General features: G+C 45.0%; 1 pseudogene; it reads left to right on the top strand.

The window, feature by feature from the left end:
• Positions 1-691: 691 nt before the first annotated feature.
• LOC100762030 overlaps positions 692-25,680 on the top strand; it is a 111,963-nt pseudogene continuing 86,974 nt past the window's right edge.

Below are 25,680 nucleotides of genomic sequence, written 5' to 3'. Positions count from 1 at the left end.
CCCAGCAGGTACATGGCTCAGGTGACCTTCCTCTAGCCTCCTCTCCCTCTTATTTTGGAAGAGAAAAAGTTTCAGCAATCCCGAGATCTTTGAGACTTGTGTAGTGCTGTGGAGCTAGCGAGTGGTGATGGACCTGTCTACTGACACTTCCTGTCTTCTGCCGGCTACACACAGAAATTGTGCCACCTTCTGTGGGTAGGATGTGCGTTCTACTAAGTTTAGATTCAACCTCTAGCCTATAGCTTACTGTAAGACTGTATATGTTCCACCAAGAACCTTCTATTGGCTTCTTGATTTGTGTACTGAGAGACATGGCAACATCTTGGTGTTTGTAGTGATGTGTAGAAGAAGTATCTAGTCCCATGCTTGTCACCCCCTTTTCCTCCTTCTCCTCACTGGCTCTTCTACAGGGCCCAGTGCAGGGAAATGAAGCATTCAGAAGATATGTGTTAGTCATATGGTCAGTCAGGTTAAAACATCTTCATATGGCAGTTACTTCTAACAGAATGCAGCCTGCATTTAGCAGAGAATAAGGTGGGCCACAGCTGTCCTCAGGACCATATAACTCCCTCTTCTGGTTGCTCAGCTGCCTTTATCAAATCATGTATGTCTTTCTATCTCTCTTAGCCTAAGAGCCAATGTACCTGCTATTCAATGAGTATTGTTTCTCTGTAGACAAATGATAGTAGTGATGAAGATGGTAAAGAGGATGGTGGTGACAGAGAAAATGAAGATTATGGAGAGGATGGTGTTGATCAAGATAATGAAGATGATGGAGAAGGTGGTAGTAGTAGAGAAAATAAAGGTGAGGAGGATGGTAATGGTGGAGAAGATGAAGACAATGGAGAGGATGGTGACGATGATTAAAGTGGTTGTCTTTTACTGGTACTCACTCTGTACCAGGAATGATCCTTATATAGATGACCTTATCCAGAACTCATTATGCCAGTGTGACCCATTTTGGGGTTACGGTGACTTAGTGTGGAGGCTATGAAACTCTTAACAGGAGGGGTTGGGACTCAAATCAAGAGTCTACATGCTTAGACATTAGAAAAGCCTTAAAAGGGCATCATAGAGAAATTCCTACCCTGAATGGTTAATGATGACCATGCCCATACCAGTAAAACAACAATGGCAACAACATTGTAATTATTAAAGTGACACTGCTATAACACCAATTCCAAATTCTTGGGGTTAAACACAAACATGAATTTCTTGTTCAGCTGTAGCTTCCTGGTGTGGAGAGGAGAATCTGGCGAATGGAGACCTCTCATGTACCATTCTGTGGTGCAGGCTGGTGGGGGCTCTGGCCTCTTTGGCATACAGTCACACTGCAGCAAGGACACTTTAACCAGCTTGGGGCGTGGCATTACCTTGCTTCTATCTATATTCCATTGGTCAGAACTTAGTCACATGGTTTTCCTTAGCTGCAAGGAAGGTTGAGAAATGAAGTTCCTGGTTGGATAGATTTTCTGAACAATAACTTCACCATGGAAGCACAGATATTTGGGGTGATAGATAGCCTTTGCTGTTACAGACAATACTAGTAGATACTAGCTTCAATGATGAAGGACACGATGAAAGAGCTATGCTGCTCAGCAGCTACTACGTATGCTCATCAGTGCTGCACTAAGCATTTTCTACAGATTGTTTCTCAATTTTCCACATCCGAAAGAGAGTGTGATGCTCACTCTACATTGAGTATCACAAGGAAATTGACTTCTTAAGAGGGTGTGTAGAATTTTCATTCTCATTCAGCTAACAAGTGCAGGTCCAAATTTAAAGTCAGAAGGCTTAGCCAGACCCCGACAGAAAGCAGAGCCTGGGTGGAAATTGAAGTCCAGACAAGGAATAAAGGACACAGAGGTGACAGATGGCACAAAGGGTTACCACAGGATGCCTGGCTGTACTGGCCACTGTTGAACACATGCTGGAGGATTTGCAGCTGGCCCTTGGGCAAGTGTGTTTGCTCAGCATGTAGGGCTCTTCAGTCAACACTTGCAAAGCCAACTTGCATCTCAGAGCTCATCATGGTAGGAGAAAGAGTGAGGGTAGTCTTGCTTATCCCCTTCTTCCACTGGTCTAACTATACTATTTATTATTCTGTAAGTTAGTGCTACCCTTCCACCCACCTGAGTAGGCTGGTATTCAAATTTCAATGTTGCTCTTTAGCCATGTTTCACAGGATAAGGACAAGTTAATGAGAGCAAGGCCAAGCTTCCAGGACAGGAAGGCCAACATGGCCCTGTGTTTCAACTTCTGACATCTAGCTAGGACAGTGCTGTAGGGAGAAGCACGCTGGGACAAAAATCAGCAAGCAGAAGGTGGCATGTGTAATACAATGTCTGAGGCTCATGCTTTGTTCCCCAAACTCTTTGGTTTTGCTGCTCATTTAAAACCAAAAGAACTGTGACACTCAATCAATGCTGGCCACCAAGAGGAAAGATGACATGTTTCATATAGTTCATTGTTGTGACCACTGGAAAGATGTGATGTTCATACCTAATAGTAAAAGGGAGACTTATCCAAGATCCCACAGTGAGTTGGTGGAAGGGTGACCCCTTCTATGGGGACATCTCCCTACATCCTTTCAGGTTTCTGCAGTGGACCCCTCCCTTGCCTTCATTCTGTCCAGGACTCCAATGCTTACATTTGCTGGGCAGCAGCAGACACAGATTACCTCGAGATATCTGAGACTCATGCATCCTTCCCAGCCATTCTTGTCCACTTGCTGGGGGGGGGAGCCTCCCTCCCATGTACTAGTTTACCTTTGGTTCTGAGAGACGTTAAACACACAGATATAATTATCCTTATTATCTGCAGAGCTAACCCCAAGAAAGCAGCATCTTGTTCAGACTTCCCACAGAAACCAGATCAGAGCGAGGGACAAGCTTGAAAAGCTCCAATAATGAACAGGGGGGAAAGGAATGAAGTCCAGCCTCCCCACCATCCAGCCCCTCCTCAACCCATTAACATTCCTGAGGGGCCTCTTGGGAGATGTGAAGGGCACAGACTCCAGGGCTATAGTTCCCCCTCGAGGTGTCTCTTACCCTCAAAGGACACTGTTTCCAGCCATGACAGCTCTGTTTCTGAAATTGGAGACCCCCTGAGAAGAGGAAGTGGCAGCCATGGGGGTGTTTTCCCAAGTGGCACTGCTTCCTCCCTAAGCCATTAGGAGAGGGTGAGATGACAGGCATCAGGGAAGCCACAAGGAGACCTTAGGCCAGCACGTCACTCTCTCTGCAGATAGCATGAACAATGTAATTTAACAGCTCATCATTAATGGGGAAAGTGAGATAAGAACTAGCTTCACTGTCCAAAGGAGAGCTCCCAGGCTGGACTGAGTATGTGGTAATGTTTGCTTTCAAGCCAAAGGCTGACAGGGTGGATTCCTTTCTTGCCCCATTGTGCACCCCAGAACCCCTCAACCCTCCTAAAGAACAGGCTCTACTAAATTATCTGCTGACCTTCATCCCTTCTAGGAAACACCAGTCTCAAGAGAAGTACTGTGCCTGTTATTCCACAGAATTGGTTAAACAAATCACAAGGCACGTTTCTAGTTCCCATCTTAATGGAGAAGAAGGAGCAGTCATTTCTGAAAGACTAGAAGAAATAATGTGGTAGGCATCTGTCATTTTGTAATTGTGTCTGTTTACTGTTGACATGGCTGCTTATGCACAGGGCATTGATAGCCACCGGAGTGTGTGTGTGGTGTGTATACATATGTTTATGCGTGTGTATGTGTGTGCACGTATGTGAATATATGTGTATGCATGTGTGCACATGTATGCATGTGTATGTATATTATGTGCACACATATGCTTATTAGTGTATTATGTGTGCATGTGTGTGTACATGTGTGCATGTGCATACATGTGCATACATGTGTAGGTAGGTACTTGAATATGGATATGTGCACTTATATGTACATATGTGTGTGTTCCTGTATCTATGTATGTGTGTGTAGGCACATCTGTGTCTCTTCCTGTTGTCCTCACAGAAGCCAGTGTAATCTGATCACATTTCTCCCCATCTAAAAACCTTTTGATGACTACCAAATTCTCTTTATCGAAGAAATGATCATCTCTAAGGAGTCCAGGCTCCCTGCAGCTTGCTTAGCTATTCTCTGTGATCCAGCCATGCTGGCCTTTGTCTGGAACATAGTGTGCTCCATGCTATTCCAAGAACTTGTGTAGCCTGTGTAGCTACCCTTTCTCCTGAGTATCGGAGACATTCTTCTCTGCCCCACCCCCCGGCTTTGCCCCTCAGCACCTCGTTCAAATATCCATTTCCCAAGAAAGTCTTCCTGGGTCCCTTCATGTTCCCTGACATCACCTCATACATCTTGTATTCCATGCCATCATTTTAAATTACGACACATAATTATTTGTGTGGCTAGTTATTTAATGCCTGTCATCCACATTATGCTGCAAGCTCTGTGACAGCAAGGTCAAATCACATCTGTCCCATACTGGTTTCCAAACACTCTGTCAGAAGATTCACTTGTTTTGTGATGAGACTAGGATGTTTTGAAATCGATCTATAATACAGACTAAGGAAAATGGCTTAAATAGCTAGTGAGTGGAGAAAGAGAGACACATTCTCTTCATTCATGCTATCAATAACCAGGTATTCATTGGCTATCTGCCTCCTGCCAGGAGCATGACAGCTGAGCACTCAGGATGCAGCCATTAACAAGACAGGTTCTCTTTGTGTCTCTTACTCTCTCATTTGCTATGCTAGATTACCCTTCTAGAACCATCTCCTCCATCCAACTGTGTGGTCCTCAAGGCCCAGGGCCATGGCCTTCTTATTGTACATATGAGGTATGTAGTAGTTGGTGCTTCTAGCATTCCTGGCACCAAATAAATGTCCACTGAAATAATGAATGTCTGGGATTGCAGACGTCTCCCTAGACAATCAGCCAGGGCTTGGTTGTTCCTCTCTTCTCCTTTCTCTATGTGTCCCCTCTTTTACTCTCTGTCCCAAACTCACTAATCTCAGCACTTGCACAATACCAGGTATGCTCACCCAGAACCTTCCCTACACAAATCTTTCTTTTTTTTTTGCCTGATTCTGACCCATATTGTATTCATGTCTTGTGTCCTTTTCTCCAAAATGACTTCCCTATCTGGGTGTCATTGCCCCAGGTCCCAAGACCCAGGCCAGGCCTAGATTTCTGCCATGGCTTCCCACAATTCCAATAATTCCTGGCAATTCTTTTCCTACTGACCAGACAGCAGCTTCACGTGGAAGGCATTCATGCTTACCATTGCATGCCAGGTCCTTGCCTGGCATGTAGCAGCTTTGAATGAGTATTTTCCAAGTAAGTGATCGAATGGATATTAGAGGGGTAATTGCATATAAGGAAAGACTGCCTTTACCTCTCTTTCAATTTTGTATCTTTAAACACATGAGCATTTTGCTGAAAACCCAAGCAGAAAGGTAAATTACTTCAAAACATTTTGTACTTCAAATTAATTTTTGAAATGGGTTTGCATTGTCTTCAATGCTCCCCATCCTTCCTGACTCTCCTTGCAGCCCCGGGTAACAAGAAGTGGTGTTGAGAACAAGCAGAATATTAAATCATGCTCATGGCATGCAAGACAAATGAATTCTGAAATTTCCTAAGGATGTTTTCAAGAAGGGCTAGAACATAAAGATTTGTAATTAACCCCCAGCTACCTAGGACATTGTATCTACTACAGTATCCATCCACACAAAGATATTCCTTGATCATGATGTCTGTGAATGGCCACTCTGGGGGATGAGGAATAAACATGGTTACCATGTTAGTCCCTTTATACAGGTTTGGCTGCCTGAAGCTCACAGCCCATCTGTGAGCTCAATAGCATGACTGCACTCCTACAGCTCTCTTTGTCCTGGGCCCTGGCACATGGCTTCAGGAACTCTTGGGTTTGTTTGTTTGTTTGTTTGTTTGTTTTGAATGACAAGGGTAGAGGAGCATATTCTGGGGTCCATAAATAAGCCAACTTAGCTGTACCCAAACTTCCACCATGGAGGACACATCTGAGGACCCCTGAACAGGGACTATTTGACAGAGGATCAAGTCAGGTGATTACGGGTTGACACTTATATCCTTAACCTGTGACCTCCAGGGAGGGAAGACAGCTTGGAGAGTGAGTCAATGGGATAATGGATAATTATTTAATCAATCATGCCTGTTTAATGAAGCCCCTAAAAGACACTCTAAACTATGGGGTTTGAAGAGGCTACAGGTTGGTGACAGCAGAGTGGCACTTTCTAATTCTAGGGCAGAAAGAAGCTCCTGCACCAAGGATCTTTCTAGATCTTGCTCTGGGTAGCACTGAACCTCACTAGTTATCTGAATACTTTGCTGTAAGCCACATATGCAAGGAAAATGTCTTTCTCAGTCTTAGAGCCATTACCATGGCAGATTATTGAACCCGGGGAAGTGGTTGTGGGAGCCACTAATTTATAGGCAGTTGGTCAGTGACATTAACTCCAGGCAGTTAGTGTCAGAATCCAATTGAATCACTGGACACCTATTTGGTATCTGGAGAGCTGGAGGATTGATTTTTGGAAACCCCACACATTTGGTGTCAGGAATGTTTGAGTAAAATGGAATCACATACAGGGGTTGGGAAAATAGAGACATAGGCTGATTTCTCTAGGCTGGTACTGCTGATGGGAGCAGAAGGCAGTTTTGAGTTCAGGCATGTGTAAATAGGAACCTATGCTTCCTACTCAGGGTGACTGGTTATTATGGGAGTGGTATTCAGTGATGTCCATAATGAAACACATTGAAGACCTGAACAGACAAGAAAGCAGAGTTGAGACCCTGATCCCACCACTACTTCACTTTGAAAGCCCGTTTTTCTCCTCTGTAAACTGGTTCCTATCTCATGGCATTATTGTCAGAATCTGAGGTAATCCATATAGAGCGTCTACTGATGAGACCAAAGTGATGTGTCCTTTAACCCCAAGAACCAAATGAGTCCTGTGTAGTTGTTATGGGTTGGAGGATGGCGAGTCAAAAGCCAAGCTCTGGGCTGGAGAGATGACTCAGCAATTAAGAGCATTTACTGGTTAATCATGAGAATCAGAATTCAGATCCTAGGTGGCTCATAAACACCCATAACTCCGGTTGCAAGGGTTAAGACCCCCTCTCCTGGCTTCTGTAGGTGTCCATACACACATATGTAAGTACACTCACATCGGCAAACACACATAGACATGTACATACACACACACAAAATAAAATAAAATAAAATAAAATAAAGGAAGGAACACCAGTGACATAGGAGTAAAAGAAAGTTCCCAGGCTGGTGATGTCTCTCCACAAAGCACTTACCTGGCTTACTTGAGATCCCTTTGGGTGCTTCCAATCCCAGTACTCAGAGAATAATAATAAAAAGCTTTATGTAATTGCCAAGGAGGGAGGCCCCTTGGAGCTGAGCACCACTGAGGACTTCTTGTTATGTTTTTTTTTTTTTATGGCCTAATTTTAGAGATGCTAAATGACAATGCTTATCCTGGCTCTGAGAATGATATCGTTTGGGGAACATACACATATCAATGGCTCAGAGAGAGATTCTAAGATGTCAACTTCTAAGTGGGCATCTCAGAATCCTTATTCCATTCACGGGCCTATGCCTTCTATCTATACCATAGAAAGGGATACCTAACTTAATGTAAGAAATAAGCAAAAGTCCCAAGCAGTAAGCAGGCACTACAATGTCATAGCTTAGTTGCCTGCAATTCTTTCCCCTGAGTGGTGCATAAGATCACAGTGACTCCATGGCTAAATGCATTTGAGATTGGCTGAGCAGCAGCAATTCACTTACCAACACACTCTGATGGATGGCCATTTGTTAATCCTAGCAGAGGGAGTCACTGTGAGGTTTAGACCATAGTTACCCACAACATCCCCCAAGAGGGGAGAAGGAAGTGGGTGGAAAATAAAAAACAAAACAACAGAGGTCTAGGGGGACAAGAAGTGAATCATGCATTGAACCTGATGGAAATGAATATTTAAAGAATGGTCTCGACACTGTGAAGCCTTCAGCCCCCAGCCAAGAGTCTACTGTGTTCTCTTTGTACACTGGGGAACAGGATTACACGTGTGGATTTTGAGTTTCACTGACAATGTTCCAAGGATAGAGACAAAAGATTTGTCTGTAGCCTGGAGAAGCAGAAACACCTGGACGTTTGACAGTCTGACTAAGTGTGTAATGAGGGTGACAGAAACTCACCCAACGGTCATATCTGTGTGGCAGTTCACCTCACACGAACCTCACTTCATTCTACCATCAAGACACAGAACTGGGGACCCACAGGAGAAAACAAGCAGATTTTGGGAGTGTGAAGACTATGTCTTTGTGGAAAGACCATGGCCCCAACTCCCCAGGTCTTTCAGCTTTTTTTATATGCTGCTCAATACTGTAAAAGTATGAGAGGTTCAAACACCAACCAATATTTCTATGGAGAAGGTTAATGAACATTTGTTAGCTATTCGAAGGCTCAATAATAGGCAAGGCACAGTCTTGGATCCCGCTTCACAATCTAATTTGATCTGGCAGCAGAAGGCTCTGGGATCAGATAAAACAGTTCTTATCTCCTAAAGGAGGTAAAGAAATGGACCTGTGGTGCTTTGAGTGAGGAATGTCCTCTATAATGTCAGGCATTTGATCACTTGGTCTCTCTTGGTGGCGCTGTTTGAGGAGGGTTAGGTAGTGCAGCCCTGCTGGAGGAAGTACTCCAATGGGCATGGGCTCTTGCCCACTTCCAGTTCACTCTCTGTTTCCTGCTTGCCTTTGCAGATGTGAGCTCTAAGCTTCTTTTTCATGCCTACCTGCTGATTGTTGCCATGCCTCCCAGTCATGATGGACTCCTATACCTCTGGAGCAATAAGCCCAAATAAACTCTTAGATAAATTGCCTTGGCCATTATCATAGGAACCAAAATGGGCCCAAGCCCCAGGATGTAACTTTCCCGGGAACATAGGAGAGCAAGTGCTTACTTGGCTCGCAGCCTATGCTTCCAGTTGGGGCCCAGAAGCTTGATTTTTTCCAAGGTTGTCTGCAAGCTCCCTACTCTTCTTTCCAGGTTTTTGGTCTTTTTCTAAGTATAACTGTTAACTCTCCTGACTTGAACTTTTCTCTGAAAAACACTTCTTTTATCCATTACCAAATAACCCAAAAATTGCTGCACTCTCCCTTCAGAGACCAGGGTGTTGCAACATCTTCAAAGCCCATATTACCCACAGCCTCTGAACACAGACCATGTGCCAGCCTGACATCTGGCCTGAAGTTCACAAGATACTTGTAGGAGACATCTCTTGAGACACATGCAAAGTTGTATCCTGGGACAGAGGCTTCCTGTATTTGCCAATATCTGAGGTCTCCTTTCATGGGTAGCTCCTCCTCCAGGCCCCTGTCGTATCACAGAACAGTTTAGAGTGATGGAGTGTGGGCAACATGACCAATGTTGCCTCCAAGCCCTGGCAATCATAATTTGGACCTTCTCTCTTCATTTGCTATGCAAAGGACTGAGGTTTACTGTCATGTATTTGACAGGATAGTTGTGAGAAGGAAGAAGCCTGGGTCCCTGAATGTTCAGATGGAGCAGGGCCCCGGCTCACTGATTTTAAGCCATGACATCAACAATCAATCTGCCTTTATTGTAGCAACCCATGCAAGTTTGAAGACTCACCTCTTACAGCAGATTACCTTAAGATTACTGTCTATAATGAATATGTATTTTGATGTTTTTGCTACTGCAGGTTCTATTTGTACATGTGATGTTTTACACATCTCAATTTTACTGAGATTTCTTAAAGTACAGCACTCTGCCCTTAAGTTGCAGGTTGGGGGTTGGGAACAGCTGTGATTTGATCATGGTGACCACAATGGCTAGGACTTCATCTAAAGACCCTGATTAGATTCAGGAGCATCCTTGTGGAATGCACATTCTTCAACACGTAAGCCTGTTGCTGGCTCACTGACTGCTTGGTCCCCACCATTGCCTTTCAGATGGGCAGATGGGAGTTTTGATATAAATTGTGCTGGCATGTGCTGCTCTGAAAATAGATTTATTTCTTGCCTGCTTCTAAATTCAGTTTTAAAAAGCAGCAGTCAACAAACTCCATTTCCCCCTTTAGGCAGGTCAGCAGCCGGACAAGACCTCCATTTCCTATTAGAAAGCAAGGGAACAGAGCATTGGGTCAGCGTCGGGGAGGGGGCCCTGGGGGCCCCAGCGACTGCAAAGACCTCTTCTACAGCATTTCATGTGGAGCATCTGGCTTTGCTTGCTTTCTCTATTTGAGAAGGGGCTCAGCACTTTGTGAAGAGACACATTCTAGTTCGGAGTACTCCTAATTAGAAAGCTCAGACTGTGGGCTGGAGAGATGGCTCAGCGATTGAGAGCACTGGCTGTTCTTCCAGTGGACCCAGGTTCAATTCCCAGCACCCACATGACAGCTCACTACTGTCTGTAACTCCAGTTCCAGGAGATGTGACCTCTCCACACCAACACACATAAAATAAAATTAAAAAAGAAAAAAGAGACAATAGAGGGATTTTTTAAAGATTAAAAAGAAAGAAGGAAAGCCCAGACTGAGGTCTACAAAGATCCTGTTCTCCAGTCCCACATCTGCCCTGTAGAGCAGAGCCCACTTCTCTGCATTCAGATCCTCTCAGCGTGCAAAAGGCAGAAGTGGAACCCCAGTCTTCCTTTCCATATCTCTGCCCAAAGTCCTCTCCTATACACAATGCACAGTCCCTGGGGTCCCCTCTTAGACATTCTCCAACCTGTCACTGCCTCATAGAAGCCGAAGTGGCAGAGACCAGCCACAAGTGGACAATGTGGAGAGGAAAGGCCTACACCCAGTATCATCAGGGCACAGTGGGCACTTGAGCAATCAGTGGCCTCGGAGAACAACCATGGCCTTCCTCAGCTCCAGTGAGGCTTGTGGAGAGATCTCCACAAGAAGTTGCATCTCTCCAGAGCCCTGCAACAGATCAGAACGGTGATGTGCCTGGAGAACTTCGGGGGTGGGGTGGGGGTGGGGGCTCAGGATCCAAAGAACTTCTAGCAAGATCTTTAACTGCCCATCAGAGACCCAGACCTATCTCACTTCATCTTCTAGTGCTTCTGACACCACCACCCATTCTACACCCTTCTGCTGTCCCACCCACCCTTCTACTCTCCCATACCCCACCCTTCTACTTTCCTTAGAAGCTGTTTCTTCCTGGCTTACTCTCCTTACTCAATCATATGCCTCTTGGCATTCCTGCCTACTTGTGAGGCCTCATTTTTACAAAATATCTTTATTATTTGAATTTAAAACTTCTCCAGGAAAGAGCCTGCTATCTTCACTTTATCACCATCATCTCAGTCAAACAACGTATGGCAACAGCTTGTCCTAGCTGATGCTGGCTAGCCAACAGAATCATTCTCAGTTCCTCCGCTGCCTAGTATACAGTGAGGAGGGGATGGCTGCAGGACAGGGTACTGGAAGATCCTACAGGATCAATCTGGGTTTTAGCAAGGTAGATCTAATCTTGCCTGCCAGAGAAGATTGACTATAGTCATTCACAGTCCCAGGCTTCCATGCTGTGACAGGGGCATCATACTATAAGCCCTTGTTAGGGTGGTGTCCCCAAGTTGTGCTTCTCCTCACTGCTGGCAACCTGCTTCCACACTGCAAATGTGTGCAATCCTTCGCCTGCTGCATCTCCTCCTGGTGGGCCATGGAAGATCCTTCAGGTCAATTCTTATTCCCATCTCTATCTGTGACAACAGCATGCCTCTTTCATTTCTGCTTTATAAATCCAAAAGGTTTCTCAGCTCTGTCAGAACCAGGAAGACAGGATAGCAACCAAGAAAGCAGAAGTCAGCATCCAGCGCTAGACTTGCCAGAGCCAGAAAAATGGAATAATGCAATGTAATTCCAGGTAAGAGCTCCTAGAGCAAAAATAAAATTAGGAAACTAAGGAGACAGTTTGGCCTCTTTTCCACTCCTGTACTCAGCACTTGTTCATCTTGCACAGTTCCTTGGGCTTCCTTCCAGGCAGGTTGAGGTGGTCATCTCCATCTCCCTATCACAGCAGTAGCAGTCATTACATGTGGCACAGAGCTGGAGAAACTGGTTGCTGGCCTGCCTGCTCCAGAGAGTAATGGCCTATGACACCATTTCCCATCCCAGGCTTCAGCTAGTCACATCCAGTGTGGTTCCAGGGAGGAATCAGTAATCTCCCACACAATCAGACCTGGCTGAGACACGTAGCAGACACTAGCTTCTGGCAGCTTCTGGGCAGAAGGTGAGATGCCCATATTCATTCATGCTGCTTTAATAAAACTCAACCAAGCAGAAACACTTCATAAAACTTTAACAGGCTATGAAGAGGGTTTTTCTGTCCTATCTGAATTCTGGCTAGAGTCCCAAGCTAAAGATAATGGGTAGCATGGATCACAAGTCCTAGGGAGATGCTTTATGTAGCTGTGCAAGCCCAACAGCATATTCTGGAAGATAGTCAAGCTCACCCCCAGACTCCATCAGAGGAGGCTGCAGAAGAACCAGTGCCTTCTGAAGACATCTGTAGAGAAACTACAGAAAGAGAAGCAGGCAATGTCATACCCCACTCCTTATCAGCCTTAGGGCACACTGTGAGAAACTCGGAAGTTGGAGAGCCAGGCAGGAGAGGAAAGACATGCAAGGGCATGTCATGAGTTCCAGAGATTTATAGAAACAATCACTGCTGTGGATGGAGGAGACCAAGCAACAAGTGTGGGAACTTGGGGTGTCTCCAGGGGTTGAGAGTGTAAGTAAATAAACATGACTACTGGTGTATGTGATGATAGCTTAGTGGGATGGGGCCAGCGTTTGGCTAGCTGCAGGGTAAGCACACATCTATACTCTGGACCAGGAATTCAGGCAAAGATTACTGGGCTTGAACTATTGTCAAAGAACTCAGCCTTTGGAGGCTGTGAGAGGGGACAACAGGTAGAGAGCAGGTGGGGACCCATACTAGGGAAGAAGCAGAGCAGAGGACTTCAAAGAATGTCCCAGATATCTCATTTGAAGAGCTGACATTGAGACACTGCTCATAAAATGCATAATCCAAAGAGAATGATGTAACAGGCTTTGTTTTGGGCCACCAACAAGCTCCCAAATCACAACACAGAAACTTAATATTAGTCACAAATGCTTAGCCTTATCTTATGCTCATTTCTTGCTAGTTCTTATAACTTAACTTGTTTCTCTTCACCTACATTTTGCCTTGGGGATTTTTGCCTTTCTTTCCTTCTGTATATACTACTCTGTCTAGCTGGCTGGTGGCTGCCTGCCTGGCTGGCCCCAGATGTCTTGCTCTTTTTCTCCCTCATTCTTTCCCCTTGTTCTTTTTCCAGCCTAGAGTTCTCCTCCTGCCTATTCTCTCTGCCTGCTAGCTCCACCTATCTCCCTCCTGCCTAGCCATTGACTGTTCAGCTTTTCATTATACCAATCAGGTGCCTTAGGCCGGCAAGATGAAACAGTCTTTACATAATTAAGCAGCACAAACAAATATAACACATCTTTACAACTTTAGCAAAGGCAGCAGAAACAAATGTAACACACCTTCACATAGTTAAAGTAATATTTCACAGGATAAACAAATGTTTTAAGTAGACAATTTTTTACTTAGTTAAATGTTCCACAACAGAATGAGCCATGTGCAGAGGACCCTGTCCCTTCCCTTACTCCCTGATCAATCCTCCTCCCTTTTTCATCCAAGATGGCTTCTCCCCCGTAGGACCACATGCTTTGAGTTCATGCTTCATAGTCCAATAGCAGGAAGTATTCTAAACTGGCAGCTGCCTCCATGTGCCTTACAGTTCTCTGCAGATAGGATCTCGAGGGGCAGAGGTCTCCATGATTAGTTCCCACATCTTTGTTCTTTGTACACTTTCATAGTCCTGCCTACCAGCCCTTCTCCTCTCATTCTGCTTAGAAAACATTTTAAAATTTATTTGTTTTTAATTATGTATCCTGTGTGTGCATGCGCATGTTAATGCAAGTGCCTGTGGAGGCCAGCAGAGGGCATCAGATCCCCAGGAGCTGGAGTTACCAGCAGTTCTGGAAGCTGTGAATCAAACTCAAGCCCCCTGGAAGAGCTGTAAGTGCTCTTAACCACTGAGCCATCTTTGCAGCAGATGTGCAGTTCCCTTGGAACTGGAGTTACAGGTGAGTTGTGAGCTGGCATTTGAGTACTAGGAACCAAACCCAGGACCTCTGCAAGAGCAGCAATGCTGTTAACCACTGAGCCATCTCTCCAGCCAGCAAACTGTGTCTTAACTTAGGTCATCAAAATCTGAATTCATTATCTATGGAAGTAAACAAGGGATAAGCATTTGCCAAATAAATGCAGCCAAGAATGAGTCTGAGAAGTAATCTTGGTGATTAGATCAGCAACCATCTTGCAGTTGGCAAAAGTCTCAGGGCCAGTTCTCAAAACTCAGCTCTAAGGCTGCGTGCATGAGAGAGAGAGAGAGAGAGAGAGAGAGAGAGAGAGAGAGAGAGAGAGATTAAGTCTTGTGTGTTATTTGAATTAGTTGTCAATATAAACATTTTAACATCAACTACATAAAGCTAGCTTCTGGGGCCTGGGATGTAGTTCAGTTGGTAGAGCACTTGCCTCCATACATGAAGTCCTGGGTTTGATCCTCAGGTACCACATAAGCCAAGTGTGGCAGCACAGGCTTGTAATCCTAACAATTAAGAGGCAGAAGCAGCCAGGTCAGAATCCCAGGGCCATCCTCAGCTACACAGAGAGTTTGAGGGCCGCCTGGGCTACATGAGACTCTGTCTCAAAAGAAAAACTGAAGCAAACTTGTGTGTGCGTTTTCTTTAAAACCTGAAAAAGCACAAGTACCCATGAAAGAAGAAAACTTATAATAAAAAGAAAATCATGAAAGAACAATTTATATCCCCAAAGAAGGCCATTATAATTCAGGCTCAGGATCTAGAAGATATAAAGGAAACAATTACTAAATTTGACTATACAAAAAGAATCAAAACCCCAGACACAGTAGTAATAGGCAAAGAACAACCTTGGAAGAAACCACAACCTGTGCTAGGAAGGGATAATTGTAAGGATTCAGTCATTATGCCACTAGATCACAGTGGGCTGGCCTGAGACAGCCTCTGCTCAGGATGCTCTGAGAGGTTTTTATTTTTATTTTTCCCCCATGAGTGAGGTTTTCTAGTTTTGTACCCTAGTCCCACTCTCACTGAGCAGTGTGTCGTTTCTCAGACCCATAGGGGTCTCTTGGGTTTTACACCCTAGCACTGTCCATAGTGATTGGTGCATTCATTTCCCAGGTCTATGGGGGTCTTTTTGGATGTTGTGCTCCTTGGTGTCCTATTGGCTTCATGTATCTTTCTGCCTCACTTGTGGAAAACAAACCAACAAATTATATTTCAAAACTTTACGGGACCTTTGTAACTTCTGCCAGTGGACAAGAACCTGTTTGTGGTAGCTGCCATCTTGACTGAGGGCCTAGCCGTAGGTCTGCCCAACCCATGGGTTACCTCCTTTGCTCAGCCTAGGCAGAGGGACAGTCTGGCCAGCTTCTGCCGTCAAAACCTGTTGCCAGATACAATTCATTTACTTTTTTTGCCTTTTATTTCTTTGTCTCGATTTTCTTCTTTTACTGGCTCTGTTGTGCATGGCTTGTTTGTGTAGTGGCGTGCCTTTACAGGGCCCGGTAGGGCACACGTTTCACACAGAAAGTCTGCCTGCTCCATCTGCAGCAGATCTGCTTTCTTGTCACTGGCAGTTCTAAGTCCACTCTGTCTCTTTAAATGTCCTGTCTGTTTGCTACAACATGAGAATCAGAGATCACACTCTTGTTCTTCTTTCTTACATTTACCAAGGCCTATTTAACATATCTATGTGTAGCTACTGTTTAAAAAATGTAAGTCAACTTTAACTCTCTATGTATGTGCATCTCCTTCTAGACTAAGGAAGCAATAAGACTCAAATATTCCTAAATTGTTATGTATTCTTCTATGATGATAAAAATTTTATTTTAAATTGATATGTATTTTTAATTGATAAAAATTTAAGGTTATAAAGATCTATTTCAAATAAATAGATCTTTCAAATATTAATAAAATATTTACACCACCCCGTCCTTCCTGTAAGCTGTTTACAAGAGTGACCTAACAGAGTAAAATTAAATTAAATTAGCTATGAACTAAACTTAAGAGGTTATTCTTTCCCATACCGTGTGACCTTCACTATTGTCAGTTTTTAACATTAAGGTTCTATTAAAAAAGGGGGCTTTTTTCTTCATTTCTTTGTCCTTCACAGGCATAAATTTAACCTATTAAGTTAAAACCAGATACTGTTGGGCTTGAAGGCTCTGAGTAAAACATCTCTCCACAGCCTCTTAGCTTGGATTCAGTTCTCCAGACAAATCCTACACTAATGCTATTGTAGCTATACTAAGTACAGATTAATTAATACAGGGATAAAGCCTTACCTAGCTACCTATGTGCTTAAGGCAAGTAACTAAATTTTGTCTGCTGAGATATACTAAACCTTAACTTTTCACAAAGAATTCTTGTAAGTAGAAGGGAGCCAAATTGGACCCACCCAAACAGGTCAGATTCACTCCAAATAATATCATTCAACGTTTCCCTGGTCCAGGGACTCCCTTCCCTCATCTTGAGATCCCCTTGGGAACCCTGCCATCATCTTATGATCCTTCTCCCCTCAAGTGCCAGGACCTAAGAAAAGAAATTTCCTAAACTTAACCTTGTCCTCTGCTCTGTCAACATCTTGCCAGGTCTAAGAGGCACCAGAGGGTTCCATACAGCCTGGACTGTGATGAAACAACCTGTTACCCCAGGACATGGCAGCACCCTAGCTTATTTAGGTCCCCCAAAGATGGTCAATGCCCCCCAGGTCAACAGGAAGTAGTCTTGAGAACTCGACGGCCTTATTCCCTAACCTGCCATGCCTAATTCCACACTTTTCAATAATAAGTAAATGTGGGAATGTAAGGATTCAGGCATTATGCTGGCCTGCCCCTGTCACCTAGCAGAATGCACTCAGGCAGTGCCGGGGTCAGCCCAGGGATCCATAGCTAAGTAGTCAGCATGCAAGTGAGAAGGACCCCTTTAAAAGAAAGACCCCTGCCCACTTAGGCTCTCTTTCTCCCTGTTCCCCTGGGGCAGACAGGACTTTTACTGTCTCCCCTTTTCCTTTTCTAATGAAACTTCTCACTAAGCTCTGTCTGCCTGGTGTGTTTGTCCTCGGCCTCAGTCACCTTCACCTGCCACGGAATTCGCCAAGCTTCCCCTTGTGCATTATTCCTAATAATGATCCCCTTAACATATAACGAGTTCAGAAAATACATAAGAAAATGGTCAAGAAGTCAATGAAAAAGAGCAATGGACAAGAGCCGATGGGTCCCAGAGAGTGAAGTGGAAGAGGCTTTTAGGAACAGAACAATGATCAGCTTCACTCAGTCTAAAAATAAAATATTAAACTGCATTGAGATGCCATTTGCCATGCACTGACATGGTAAGTATCCGGAGCCTAGACCAGCACTGTTGGCAGGATTGTAGGGAATTTGATCCCTCCCCAGGAAATTAAAGCACAGTTCCAAGTGCCACATACCAGAAATCCTTTAACTTTTAATCATGTCCCAAAGACAGGATTCCTTTGAGGTGAACACCTGATTTTTTTAAAAGATGTATTTGTTTTGCCTGTATGTATACTTATGGACTATATGTGTGCCTGGTGCTCACAAAGGCCAGAAAAGGGCATCGGGTCCCCTGGGACTATAGGTATAGATAGATGGTTGTGAGCTGCTATGTGGCTTCTGAGAACCAAACCCAGTTCCTTTGTAAGGGCAGCCAGTGCTCTTAACCACTGAGCCATCTCTCCAGCCCCATGAACACCTGTATTCTACAGAAGAATCAGAGGTTTTTGTCCAGATCTAAGTTGATATCCAACCTGAACACAATGTTCTTCTATAATTAGGAGAAAGGTCTAGTTACCAGTGTCCTCAGTAATCCTAGCTGCATGTGTTCCCCCTTTCCTTACTAAAGGAGAAAGCGCAAGAGAGAAGCCACAGGTGAAAGGAGGAGGAAACCCAGCTCCATTGCAGGACATTTTACACCAGGAGCTTCAGAGAGCCTTATGTGCAGTGCTGGGATCTCACTGGAGCCCGACAGCAAGGCCAAAACCCACCAACCTGTTTTTATAACTTCTTTTCTCCCTCCCTCCCTCCCTCCCCTCCCTCCCTCCCTCCCTCCCTCCCTTCCTTCCTCCCCCCCCACCCGCACTCTCTCCAAGCTCTAGATACATACTTCAGGCTGGCACTGAGAATGTGGGCACGACCATTCATGCCTCATTGACCCCCTTTTTGTAGGTGAGGAATCAGAGTGGCCACCTAACAAGACTTCTTCCACAGACAGGAGGGGAAAACCTGGAGAGAGGAGCCCAGCTTGGGTCCCCTTCGACTGTTCTGGCTCAGATCATTTGTGTTGAATGTATCAAGCCTAGAGGTGTATCAAGCCTGGGGTATCCTAGGAGGCTGCCCGGCTGTCTCAATAACAGTGTAGCCTGCTCTTGCCAGGCATTTAATTTGTGCTTTCCTCTAATCCTCAGATCCAGTGAGATTGATGACCAAAGCATCTTTACATCATTTTGATTTTTAGTTTGATTTTAGACAGAGTCTCATGTAACCCAGCCTGGCCTTGAACTCCTGCTCCTCTTTCCTCTACCTCCCAAATGGTGAATTATAGGCAAGAGCCCCCACACTGGGCTTTAAACCAGTCTTAACCAGCTGCTCTGTGTGAAGCAGCAATGAGTTCATCAAATGCCACTGCTTCCTCTGATTAGAGGAGAAAGTATGACTAGTCCCTTCGAACTGAGTCAATCATCAGATTTCTGAATATAGGGGGAGGGGCACAGCCCTCAGGAGGGACATGAATGTCCTGCTGATAGCACAGTTGGAGGAAGACTGAACAAATTAATGAGAAAAACAAAAAGTGGTTAGATCATCCATGCTGAAGCTGCAAAGAGCTTCTGGCTGCTCATGGCCTCTGCTTCCCCTCTCCCCTTCCTGAATCACCATCCTTTCTTGGCCACTTTACTGTGAGAGATGCTCCAATCCTGCTGACTGGTCCCCACTTGTCAGTGGTACCGCTTGTGGATAGATGCTGTTGTCCTTGGAAAAGAATGCCATTGAAAGTCAGGGATTAGAGCAAAGAGGTCAATTTTTTTTTCTATCAAGGAGCATCCTGATTGATTTCTTCGGAGTCCTTCAGAAACAGCTAGCCAGAGATCAGCATCCCAGCGCCTCCCTTGAGAATGTTCTTCCCCCAAAGAGCACAGGGGGAAGAACAACCTTTACGTCAAGGTCAGGGTATAGTCAACCCGGCCTCATGGGATGGATGAAATAAGGAAGGAGATGTCAATAGTCATGAATTCTGCTGAAAACCACATTGCTGGAGCTATCCAAACCCAAGCCTGTGCTTCCTCTCAGTTTATTCAGAGTCCCTGAGCTAGAGTCATCAAAACAGCTCACTTCTCTGAAATAATGCTACTCCAGTTCATCAGAACTAGCTCAGTCCAAGTCCTCAGTGGCTTCATGGAAAAGCTATCTAGCACCCTTGTTCTCTCTTTTCCAGAGACAAAAAGGCCAAAGACAAGAAAGTGGTCTCACCGGAGACTTCATGAGCTTGACATCAACTACAATGTCACAGGGAATGAGGTTTAGACGTACAGGCCTGGGGCGCCTTAATATCCTCAATCATCACAAGGGATTTGATAGGAGTCTTAGACTGCACCCGCCCAGTGTACAGAATAATGCAGTCCCGAGAAAGGTCGAACCAAAGAGATTTCTTGGATAAACTTCCATTATCCACACTCATCCCTGTTGCCAACTTCAGCACTTCATGCTAGTTGCACCTTGCCTCTCCATTACTCAGGCACAATTTTTAGCAGTGACCTTGGACATAACAGAGTCATGATACGCAAGATGCACACGAGACCAGGCCCAAGGAGGCCTGGCTGCAATGAAGACTTTTCTGGGTCCCAGTCTTGTCATTGTCAGGCATGCTCGCTGAACTGGCATAGTACAACTGTGGCAGAGAGGTGACAAGACACCCATCTGGCTGGAAGAAACAAAAGCATACAGCATACTTTCCTCGGATTTGAAAACTGTCTGTACTCTGTTGGAGTATAGTTTGGTTTTGTCTGTCTCCGGGAACGACTGCCATTTCCCTTATATCCATATTCCAATCATCCATAAATATCCAGTTCAAAGGCATCACTCTGCTGTGAACAGTGCCCTCATTGGTGAGTCTCAGTGAATTTGTAGCTACATGAGATTTGCTTACCAATGTGCTTGTGTTAAAGCATTTCATCCCAGAAGGCAGCTGCCCAGACATCAGGGTATGTGTATCTAGGCATAGCAAAATCTGCCACATAAAGACTTCAAATATCTTCAGTTTGGAATTCTTCTTCAGCAGCTTCTGTTGACCATTTGGTTAGAGAGTCTACAATTGTCCACTTAGAACTGGAAGAAATTTTTACTTTCTAGCAGGTCAATCTTGGATGGGTTCTCCACACAAAGAAGCTGACTCTTCTCATTGCTTTCATATGTGTCTGTGACATTTCAACCCAAGCCTGCTGGGGAAGTTAATTCCTCTCCTCTAGCCCCACATCCAAAGAAACCAGAAAATAATACTTAGAGAACCAGTAACCTTTATTCGTCACAGATAAAGGGGAAAACAATACCCTTGGTTCCTGAAAGCTTATTCACACTGTAGGAAGCATCTCATTGATATTAATGTGCTTACAGCTTATTACACAAAAATTAATTAAAAATTGAATAAGATCAGAGCTCAAGATTCTGCACGTCTAATTTCCCACCAAAGCATCTCTTAGAATGAATAGCTGAGATCCTAAGAGCATTAGTCTATCATATTGTGGGATGCAACCCATTTCAGGTCATCCCCTTCAAAAGAATGGACATTAGAACCCACACTTCCCATCAACATGACATCTTTGGAGGGGACAGCAGGTCATAATAGGAATAGCACTATCCAGTCATTGTCACCTCAGTCCCCAGAGAAACACCCAGCTATTTACAGACCATAAATGGTCCATTGCAGGCTAAAAGTGTCAAAAGTCAGCCTTGGCCCCAAATGTCTCTGCAGATTCATGGATGACTTGGGCAGTGTGGAGCTTGGCTAAGCATATAAGCTTTCTCCTAGCTGTCTGCTCCTGGTCACTTCTACTCCTTGGATCATCTGGAGATAGCAGGAAGATAAAGTCTGGAGCTAAGCAGATGCTGCTGCCAGTGACTGTCCACCTTTGGGCTCCTCTCCCATGACCTGGCTTCCAGGGGTGTGTCTAAGAGCTAAGAGAGCAGCACAGACTGTACCTAGTGCAAAATAGATTCGTGATAATCGTCCTTGCATTTAAGACAGAATCAAAAGTTCCAGTCCCAAGCTGTAGCCACTCAATTCATTTCCCCTCACAACACAAACCTTTCACAAGCCTCTTGCCCAACAGTCTGCTGCTGGGTGGTAAATTCCTTAAAGTAAGGGCTGTGCTTTGTCTACCTCTATATTCCCTGGGTCTGCTGTGATCAGCATAGGCCATGAATGTCTGCAGAACCAATGAGTGGAAAGATTGGAAAAGTATAACAGCCATCTCAAGTGTGATACCACAGAATCTTAGCACTCAGGATGCTGAGGCAGGAGTATCACAGGTTTGAGGCCACCACGGGCTACAGAGAGAATTCCAGGCAAGCCTGAGCTATACAGTGAGAGCAATCTCAAGAAAACAGGAGTCTCCATCTCCTGCCAGCGCTTGGCTTTTTTTTTTTTAACTTTCAGCCATTCTGATGTGTCTTAGAAGGCTATCCTTAGCCGGGCATTGGTGACGCACACCTTTAACCCCAGCACTCGGGAGGCAGAGGAAGGCGGATCTCTGTGAGTTCGAGACCAGCCTGGTCTCCAGAGCGAGTGCCAGGATAGGCTCCAAAGCTACACAGAGAAATCCTGTCTCGAAAAACCAAAAAAAAAAAAAAAATCAAAAAAAGAAGGCTATCCTTATCCCCAGACCCTTCTTACCTCTGCAAAGCCCTTCCCCCAGTCTTGCTCATCCATCTGACCCTCCCGCACACTGAGGAAGGCACTCATTCCTGAGCAGAATCTGTTGGAGTACACGAACTCTGGTGTCCCTTTCATTTTAAATGCACTGGACTACTAAGCTTCAAAACTAAGTGGGCCAACAAATGGAAAATCTTGCCCAATCTGGTCCAAGAGGAAACTGAGCCAAGATCACTCAATATCTCAAATACAAAGTGAGGCAGGATCTCTGTGAAGACTCCACTTTAGAAGTTGGGGTCTCAGTGGGACTCAGGGTGGATGGAGGACATCAGATTGACTGTGGCAAATGTACTTTATAGACATGGTTTACTACTTAGGATTCCCTGCATACCAGCCATTCATTTGTCTATGAATCAAACTTGTGAACCATTGATTTGCCCATTTGTTTAGCAAGCGTTTATTGAGCCCATTCTCCGAAAGTACAAGAAATTAACCAGAATCAATCCCTGCACTCTAGAAAATCTCAACCAAAGCAAGTATCACTCCATATACCACTTTACATTTTCAGTTAGCAGACAGCTGGTGTCTCATGCCCATGTTAGTTATGACTGAGTTTGGTACAGAATATTACTTAGAGGAGTTGGAGAGGTGGCTCAGTTAGCAAAGTGCTTGCCATGGAAGTATGAGGACATGAATTCAGTTCCCAGAAGCCTTATAAAAAAAAAGGAGGCATCATTGGTGCTTGGAATCTAGTTCTGGGAGACACAAACAAGAGGTTCCTGGGGCTCCATGACCAACCAGTCTAGCCTTCTCACCAACTAGAGACCATGTTTCCATAACAAATCAAGGTGGGTGGCTCCAGAGAAATGACACCAGAGGTTGAGCTTGAATCCATATATAAATGTATGTGTCCTCATACACACATGTATACCCACATGAACACATACCCATGCACATATACATACACAGGTATAAACATAAAGTATTACTAAGCTATATTTGGTGAATGTTCAGACTCTGAATCCCTGAGAATTCTAAAGGAGTCACACTCGGTCTTTCTAGCATTTTCTGTTTTTCTCTTTTCCTTTCCCGTTGGATTGAGCATAAGGGCCTGGAGTTTTACCTGCTGTGATCTCTTCCTCCTGCCAACTAGAATGCAGAGGCTAGAGCAGACGATTGCCAGACTGACCTCCTTTCTCAGTGGTCCTGGTGTGTGCCCCCAGCTGGGAAACAAGTTCTGCCCACACTCCAAGGAGAGCCATATTGGAGACTCTTTTGTATTTGACACGTTTCTCCATTCACTAATTGTACACAGCGGTTCTCTGCAGAGAGCTTTTGATGAGGCTCACCTGTGGTGCCTGGCTTCCAAAGATAAAAATAAAGTTGCAAATGATTGCCAGACATGGTATACCAGCGAAAAGGCAAGTATTTCAGAGGGGGTGGGGCAGGTGGTGAAGAAGGGGAAGGTACCCAAATGCCAGCACAGTGTCACCTAGGGCCACTGACCCCAAACCATCAGGACACAGCCCCCTAGCGCATGTGCCTGAATCAGCTGCCTTGGGCACATGAACTCTTTCTGAGCTTCTGTTATGTGTACACCCCAGTGGCTGGGTCATCTCTCTTGCTGCTCAAAGGTCATTATTCACCGTGTCCTCAAAGCCTCTATTTCTAGAATTCACACACAGCTGCCACTATTTATTGTCACTGCTGGTAGCCAAGTCACCATCCTCCCATCTTCCAGTCCCCACAGTGGCCACTACCCAGACTCTGATGGTTTTGAGTGACTCTCAAGAAATGCCCAGCAACCCTCCATGGTCTTCCAAGCCTGTGGGGAATCAGCTTCTGTCTCCCTTTTCTGTCTCCCTCTGGCCATTTTCCCCATGACTTCCAGTGCCAGCCAACACATATTCAGCAATATGTGGGGTTCCCTCGTGGGCCACCTCGTGGGCGCTGGGAGCAAAATACAGTCCATGTGGTATAAGCCTCACAGCACCTGCATGTGGTATGCTCACCCCATCGATGACTCCTTTGGGTGGCAAGTCCTCTTCCTGGACTGTAAACTCCTGGAAACACCCCCTCTGTTGTTCACTAGTTCCTGCCCATGAGAGGCTTGAAAGATATACCCATGGACTGAAGGTGGGTGAGCAAATGGCAAGGGCTTGGTTTCCATCACTGAACTCAGTTCCAGAAATCTAAAAGGGTTTGGTCCTTTCCAAGCTTAAGAAAGAGCCATAACCTAGTGACCATGGGTGCATGACTCCTCACTGCCCTTATTTTCTCACCTCTATAAGCACAGAAACAGTAATTGCCCTTTTGGCTTCATAAATGCCTCACCAAGTAATAGGATCCCAATTATGAGGATGCTTGGCAACATGAAGATGTCCTTGGCAGGTAGGGCCAAACACAAGGCAGTGCTCATGAATAAACTCCACCTCAGTTCTCTCCCCACTCAGAAGGAAGGTAGGAGGCTCTATGGACTGGACCCTCTTCCCAGTCTCTATCCACTAGGACAACCTCAGTGCACCCTGACATTGACCTCAGAGCCTCTCAATACAAAACAAAAGGGAAAGCAGGAAGAGATTTCCAGGAAGCAGCAGAAAAATATGAGCCACAAAAATGTAAATAAACTCTCAGTTGCCTCATCTCTGGGATCTGTAAATGAAGGAGGTAGGAAGACTGAACCCAGTAAGAAGGGGATGGAAGTGTTCCTGATGACACATCAGTGGACAATACACTCTGGGAGCCTAGCGAGTCCTCTAACTTCCTGTATCTCAGCAGCTTCAATGGCTTACAGGGTTCAAATTAGCTGACAGGTTACATGCAGATTGTTACAATACAGCCACCACTGTGGCATCACTTGGTATGGTCTTACTGGCCTTAGGGAATCAGAAATTCTGGGAACAGGGCTGAGCAGTTTCAGTTTCTGTGAGCCTGTCAGTGATGTCTACAGACCACCTGTGAGAACCCCTATGCCTGTAAGCACAGGCAAGAGGAGACAGATCAGACTTTCCCTGACTAGCAGAGGCATGCCAGTGTCCCTGGATATCATCAATGCAGGCTCCCTGAATTTCAGACCTGCAGAAGCACGGTTTGATCTCAAATTGCATTGTACATCAGGCTTTTGTGATTCTTTTCATTGCTAAAAGCAAGTATTCTTGCAGCTAAGTAGAACACTGAGAACAGGGACTCAGTGAGCAAACAAGACTGACACTGTACAACCTTTCCATTCTTCATTACTTGCTTACAAAGACCAGTCTTTCCACATTCGTAGCTTTCCTGGGATGCCTGAGACAGGCTGGGCACTCCTGCATCTCCCAGAGGAGAGGAGAGGAGGATGAGTATGGGACAGAAGGCTGTTGATCTGTGTGTCAGTGTTTATGTCTACATGCCCATACTGGGGCAGGTTCCATGTTTACATTCATTGTGACCTCCCTCCCCCTCAAAGAGATATGAGTCTCACTTGCCAGGAGAGAGACCAAGTTCATACACCAGTTAAAGGAACAGAGAAAATAGGAAAGGAAAGAGACACCTTGTGGGGCACAAGAAAAGCAGAGAGGAGAGCAGAGGGTCTG

This window comes from Cricetulus griseus, chromosome 3 (genome assembly GCF_003668045.3).
Source record: "Cricetulus griseus strain 17A/GY chromosome 3, alternate assembly CriGri-PICRH-1.0, whole genome shotgun sequence".
NCBI lineage: Eukaryota > Metazoa > Chordata > Mammalia > Rodentia > Cricetidae > Cricetulus > Cricetulus griseus.
The sequence above is the reverse complement of the archived record's forward strand: the minus strand, read 5'-3'. Positions and strand labels throughout refer to the sequence as shown.